Here is a 7,431-nt window from a genome sequence, read left to right as displayed (position 1 = left end):
GACCTTTCTGTGTATGTGTTCAACACTTTTTCCCTGTCTCATGCTCCCTCGCCCTCTCTCTTTCTGTCTAAATAATCCCCCTAAAACCACAATTTCCAAAGCCAAGATAGCACTTACACAGCATGCACTCAGTGTCCTGGCGCTCGCGCGGCAATATCTGTTTCTTTTCATATTTCTGAGCAGAAGGCGAGGTGAACGGGGAGACACGAGAAGCACGGGGCCACGCAGGAATTCCTCATCCACTGCTGAAGCTCGAGTTTGTGATGTCAGCAACTCGAAATCAGACCGAATTTTGGTGCGATTGTGTCAAGAGTTTGATGGGAACTGATTTTGTGGAATTGTTCACGTCATTTACGATGAGCGGCGGATCTGGAAGTCAGGCGCGGAGGGAGCAGCGGAGGGCTCGAGCTGGAAGCAGGCCTGAAAAGTCCACATTATTCATAGTGTCTGCAGGGCTCTGAGGGATTTTGGGCCTTTCTTTTCCTTAAACCCCAAATCCTAGATGTCAATGAAACAATATTGTAAAATATAATATTAATCATTTGACAAATGATCTTACATTTTTCTGAACAATAGCAAACACACACAGGATCACACTCAGAGCACCAAATTCATGTGAAACTGCTTCACAGTCACCATGCCAGTCTGAGTTGACTCAGTGTAGCCAATATTATCCTTAATGTCTTTCTGAGCTTCATCACCAGCATTAAAACATCACTGCAACCTCTCTATTTATATATCACCTCCACCAGACATGTCACATCCATTCCTTCAGAGGATGAAATGTGTCCCTGCCTTAACGTTGCCTTTCACAGCATTTCATTCTGCTCCTTGTGTGCTAAATTTCTCACTCTAACTTAAAAGTAAACTGTATAGAAGAAGGTACTTTTTCTAATGAAATGTAAACTATTGGTGGGTAAAGATGTCGACATTTTCTACTTCATGAAGATAGTTATGTTGCAAGTTTTTCCTCACATCTTTTTTTTATAAGTCCCAGACAGTGATGGTGTGATGCTTTAGCCCAGCAGGGAGTGATATATTGTTTTATTTCTAGAAGCTTTGGATGGCTTAGCAATCATCCAAAGTATGTGTCCACCGTCTTTTCTCTTTCTGAGGGGAGCTATTGCTGTCTGAGAGATCTTCTGCCCAGTATAATGAACCCTGTGTGTTATTTTACATCCAATAAGCTGTTTGTTGGTGTTGTTGCTCATATAGACAGTGTATTAGTTGGGAGGGACTGATAAATTGTGCATCTATTGTACTGTAGCTCTGGATATTGGGCATTGATTGCTATTATTTTTTTAAAGTGGTATTTTGGGGGATTTTTTGTGACAATGACTGTTCAAAGTGACAATAAGAGACGCATAAAATAGCTCAGCTTCTATTAAAAAACATCTTTGCTTTGTGTTGTACACATAAAATCCTCCATGACTTTCTTTTAATAAATGTAGTGCTGAAGCCAGGGACCCACTCCCACCAGATAATTATGAGGAGGAGCAGATCCCCAGTGGAGGTCTACCTGGAGGCCTAACCCTACTAACACTTCTTTCTTCCTAGAAAAATAAAGGTGAACCTAAACTATGTGTTCATTCTTGTACCTACCATGAATCCAAGTTTATATTTAAGCTTCGTAGCTTTCCAGGAACTATAAAAATACAGCTACGGGACATTTTTAGACTGTGTGACACATCATCATGAGGCCACAAATCAATCCCATGATTAGTGTTATTACTCTGACATTGTACATTTTTTGATGATGCCAACATCGTGACAGCGCGGGGGTGGGAAGGTAGGTTGGGTAAAATACTGACTTGCTCTCAATGCTCCTGGCGTGTGAATGAACGTTAGATAGAAAGGCGTTGGACACATTAGAAAGTGCTTGCGTGAATGTGTGTGCGAATGAGACCGTTTGTAATAAACACTTTGCGTAGGAAAGTGCTACACTGGAGCCCTTTCTTACTCGGGCAGTACACCGACAAAATTTGAAGTAGATGAGATGAATGGTTCGCGAGAATACCGATGAAAGCATTTATGTCCAGTTAGATGATTAGATCGTGTTTCCTGTACACAATTTTGATGCTGAAATGAGTCAGCAGGTACACAATGAAACTATACATGGTGGAGCTGATTGCCACAGACACACTGCTGGTTTGGGGATTTGTTAATAGTAGGAAAAAATATAGATTTATGCCAGCCTTATATGTAAAATGTGACATTTGAGCTCATAGGAAAAGACAGGCATCAAAGAGCTCGGTTCAACATATGGCATGTGTCTCTGATCTGCTAAGACAAACTGATGGGTTCAATTTGTTTAGCTCAGACAAGTGCATATGGGCCATTTTAACTCACTGCTACGTGCAACTCGAGTGACTTTAAAGCTTAACCACAATGTCAGAGGCATTGTTTAGACCCTAATACTGCGAGACAAACACATGGTGCTTATATGTGTAATGGGCTAAAACGCATGAGAGAATGCACAAAAGATCTGAGGCGCGGTTGGTGAAATGAATATGACCCCCTGCACTGTGAAGGGTTTTCAGAGATAAAAAAGGCACAGCCAGGCCTGGGGGTGAAGAAGTAAGAGAGTATTTATGACACAGCTACAAGAAACTACTTTGTAATCAAATCTAATTTACACCGTCCTGAGTATCCCCCAAAACCCGACAGCTGACAGGAGGGGAAATTATTTCCATGTTGACGGGTGACATTTCTACTTTTTCACGCAGTCGTTGCCTTCGAAGCATCTTGAACCTTTTTCCAGAGCAGATTATGGCAGGGCTGTATTTTTTAACGGTGACACGAGGGACATAAACGTCTTCAGAAATGATCTCTTTTATGTAAAGAAGATTTATGGGTTTTTTGGGTGCACAAATGCACATTTCAAGCTGTAAACATGTTGCAGATGTGGGGGGAAAGGCTAGATGGCGGGAAGGGTTTCGAATTCACCACCATGAGAAGCTAAAAAGGGGAGAATTTTATCCTTATGAGTTTGTAATTTAAAGAAACAAGAGACTAACGGGTTCTTTTTTAAAATCTTAATTTTTATTTCAAAAATATGAATTGTTTGGAATCGCTGCAACACTGCCAAGATTTTTGCAACAATCTGCTCGCTAATGACTGAAGTGGAAGCTTTATGTACTTTTATGCTGTAGCAATCATGCAGCGTTTTTATCCCCAAGTATTTATTCTAATTCTACTTGTTTTGTTTTGTTTTTTCCCCAAGACTTTTCCCCTTTTTCTGTTTTCAAATGGCTTCTTCTATCTGTCCTTACCCAGCTAGAGCTGCAGAGGGAGACAAAGGACCAGAGAAGCTCTCACTTCAGGTCAAACCTCTCTGGCTTGGGTCAAGCTTGTCCTCTTCCCACCAGCACTCTGGTCTTTCACGCCGTTAAAAAAGCAGATCCCCTACTTTTTGATATAGAACAAACTTTACTTTAACCACTGTTTCCTTATTTCATTGCAGCACTGTCGGTCCCCCCACTGTTTAGATTCTAATGAACATTAAGCAACGTGCAGCTCAGAAAATTCCTCTTTCTGATTCTGCCGATATTGTTTCACGTGTCCGGTGATTATTCAGCGAGCCTGGTGTAGTTCAGTGTCACTAGCAATGTTGTGTGTGTCTGACATCCTCAAGGGGGCTCTTTACTCCCTTGTTTCAACGCCGTACATCCACCCCCATCATCCCCACCACCCCTCAGTCGTTCCACCATCTTGGTTCCTGCCATCAGAATTTCAAAATTTAACGGTCGTGTTTATTTGTGCGCCTTTAGTGAACATATATTCCACTTCTCACAAAGTCCCCCCGCTGAGCACACAAAAGCAAGCACTTTTTGACAAAATTGAAATATTTGTGCACTCTATTTAACCATCAGCTAAAGGAGCAAAGACCTGGAATTTAGTAAAATGTATCGGAAATTAAAAGAGCAGTGTGTGTGTGTGTGTGTGTGTGTGTGTGTGTGTGTGTGTGTGTGTGTGTGTGTGTGTGTGTGTGTGTGTGTGTGCGTGTGTGTGTGTGTGGAGCCACCTTCACCAAAACTTTGGTTTACTTGTTTCTCTGATAGAAACACGAGCCTGTTATTAGAAATTGACAGTGGGTTTTGGTTTCTATCGGATCTGCTGGTGTCTACAGCAGCTACACAAACAAACTGAATTCACACAAAGTGCTCTCTGAATGCAAACTCCAAATGTCCTGCAGTTCCACACAGTGGCATTTTGCAACTTTGTATCTCCTAAACAATTATGCTTATTAGCATGATTTTTTTCAAAAGTGCTAATCCATGAACGTCCACAGAAAAATAAAGCAAGGACAAAAAAAAGAAAAGAAAAAAAGGCGGAGGTCATACGTGGTGGTCATCGGGGTTCGTCTTCCCCCTCTGTGTAATCCGAGGTTCAAATCCCATCTGCTGCCTTCTGTGTGGCTGTCTTTTGATGGCGATCAGACTCAAACGAGGAACCCAAAACTACACTCTCACATCCACCTAGTGACTTTCAACTAATAACATGTCATTTAATTTTCCTCGCTGTCTGTATTTCGACAAGATTCGGCAGTCACGAGTGGCCTGGGAGGAGGCATATTAATAGCTTATTATTTTCATGATTTTTTTGTGTGATTATAGAGCACGTTTTAAGATTAATTCTGCATGATCAATACGCTGCTAGCAGGGCATCAAGTAAGAGTTTTCCTCAATATCCGGCTAATCATTGCTTTTTTAATATAATGGATTAGAAAGTTGTTGTATAGCTGGAATATTCTAATATGCTTTGTTCATTTTCCACTTAAAAGGGTGGGTCTGCTACAAGTGTCGAAATTTTCCCTTGGTGGGTGGGGTATTTTGTGTAACAAAACACAAAACTGCATGTGTTAACATTATTCAAATGAGTCCAGATTGTTTTTAATTCAGAATATGTTCATTCAGTAGTTATTGTTCATTTCAGTACTACTACTAAATTATTTCCCACACCATTAAAACATCATCAGCATGAGCTTGAAATGCTGCTACAAGGCAGGATGGAGCCGTGCTTTCATGCTGTTAATGTCAAATTCTGACACTACTGTCTGAATCCTGCAGCAAAAATCGACACTCACCATGCAAAGTTTGTCCATTATTGGTGAGCTCAGGCAAACTATTGCCTCAGTTTCATGTTGTTAGCTGACAGGAGTGGCATCCGCTGTGGTCCTCTGCTGCTGTAGCCCATCTGCTTTAAGGTTTGATATGTTGTGTGCTCAGAAATGCTCTTCTGCACACCTTGGTAGTAACAGGTGGTTATCTGAGTGACTGTTACCTTCTTATCAGCTTGAAGCAGTCTGGTCATTCTCCTCTAACCTCTTCCATTAACCAGCTATTTTCTCCCAGACGATATTATCTCTATTTTCGGACCACTCTCTCCAAACCCTGGAGGGTTGTGTGGGACAGTAACCCATCCACACCAGCCCATCTACCACCAACACACCAACAACCATTCAAAGCCACTTAAAATACCTTTCTTTCTCATTCTGATGATCATTTTTTCAGTATTCCATCTTGACCACGTCTACATACCTAAATGCAATGAGTTGCTGCCAAGTGACTGGCTGATTAGATTTTTTCAGTTAACGATCAGAGTGTGTGTAACCTTGGCAGAGCAGAGCTAGCAAAATGCCAATAGCTTGTCTAGTGTGGGCTGTGGGATTGATTGCTAGCTGTTGTTGGACATGGAATCTAAGAGTTCGGCCATACAATCCCAGGTCTTTATGGCACTACTTTCACTTGTCACACTCTAGCTAAAAATAAAAAAGGAAGGCATCACCATGCAGCTCTACTAAAAAATATGACTTTGAAATGTAATTTGTAACCATGCTGATTTCTTAAAGAAGCAGAGCACTAAAATAGCTTAAAAGAAAACGGTCAACGTCCGTAGACGGCAGTTCATAGATGAACAGCTTCCAAGTCTTCAGAGGTGCTTTACATGTGCATTCTTTCTAAATGATTGATTGTGTAGAATTGCAAAAACAGCCCTCAGCTTCCTTGTTCTACAACCTCTACAAATCACTTTCCTGATAAGTTTGTGGTTTTAATCATTACTTTTAAACCTTACTGAATACATCCAATTTTTTTTTTAAAAATTGTATATTATGGTCTCATTATAGTCCAAAGGAGGATAAAGCAAGGTCCACATTGTCTACTGTGTGTTTCTCAACCAGATTCTCCCTTCACTCGTCACAGGTTGTTTCAAACTAAACACTAAAATGGTATTTTGAAAGAAGATGTGATGGCAGAGCAAACTCTCAGCTTGAGGCTTCACAACAGGACCTCAGTAACCACTGGGTGATGTCATAGTGGGTAGGTCCATCTTTTATATATAGTCGATGTAAAAGCTCTGGCCCCCCAAAAAAGTAAAAATCCATAATTCAGAGTTCTTTATTAAGAGCCAACTAATATGGATGTTAATAATCAAGTAGTTAATGATGAACACCTGTACTGATGACCTTTACTTAAAGTGTTACCACGTATACGCCTATAAAGGAGGAAATATATGAGAAGTGTAATTTTTTTAAAAGGAAACTTGGTTAATGATGGTATTAACAGCGTGAATGGTGATGTGAACGCTCACTAACACATCAGCAGACCTGTAAATCCAGCGCAGCTGTGTGATCCAGTACAACTTGATTTGATCTGTGAGTAATTCATGTGTGAAGAATTATTGCACTGGGGCTCTGGGAATCAAACATGTGTTATACTTCTGTAAGTCTCTATTCCCTTGAAAATACTTGGCCCTTAATGGGTTGGGTCTGACTGTTGAAACACACTAGAAATCGCTCCCACTCTCTTTCTCTTCCTCTTGCACTCTCTCTCGGGCGCACACACAAACACACACACAAACACACACAAAAAAAACAACGCACAAATTGACACAACCGCAACCTCTTAACCGGTTTTAGCAGGCCCTATTAGCTCAAATCAGAGAAAGTCAAGAAAAAAAAGTCTTTTGTAAGAGTCACATCGTGTTAGTGCTGACCTTGCTGATTGAGTTTGCTCACAATCACATGGGTCAAGGCTGGGGTGAAGCTCACGGATCATTTAGTTTAATGGCTGTTTCCTGCCTGCTCAAATGTACGTGCCATATTGTAGGAAACAGGCAGAATGTAATGCAGCATGCAGCTATATTATTTACAGGACATAATGCAGAAAGGGGTGGGGGCATGGTGATGGTTGTGGGGGTTAGAAAGTATAAAGAGAGGAAAGAAAGGAATACCGAGGAGCGCTGAGAGAAAGCAAAAAGCAACAGCAAGAAAGAGAAAACCAGAGGGGAAGAAAGAGATGGTGACAAAGGCAGAGGGAGGAACTCTACTAATTTTGTGGCCTGTCTGTGTCACTAGCACCCTGTTGGGACGACAGATGTGCGGATGATGTCATGTAGAAAGGGGATAGGGTGGGAGGGTGGAGCGATGGA

The sequence above is a fragment of the Mchenga conophoros genome, linkage group LG17, assembly GCF_057382185.1.
Source record: "Mchenga conophoros isolate Kocher_MC1m ecotype Shallow Benthic linkage group LG17, M_conophoros_male_GT1.1, whole genome shotgun sequence".
Taxonomy (NCBI): Eukaryota; Metazoa; Chordata; class Actinopteri; order Cichliformes; family Cichlidae; genus Mchenga; species Mchenga conophoros.
The sequence above is the reverse complement of the archived record's forward strand: the minus strand, read 5'-3'. Positions refer to the sequence as shown.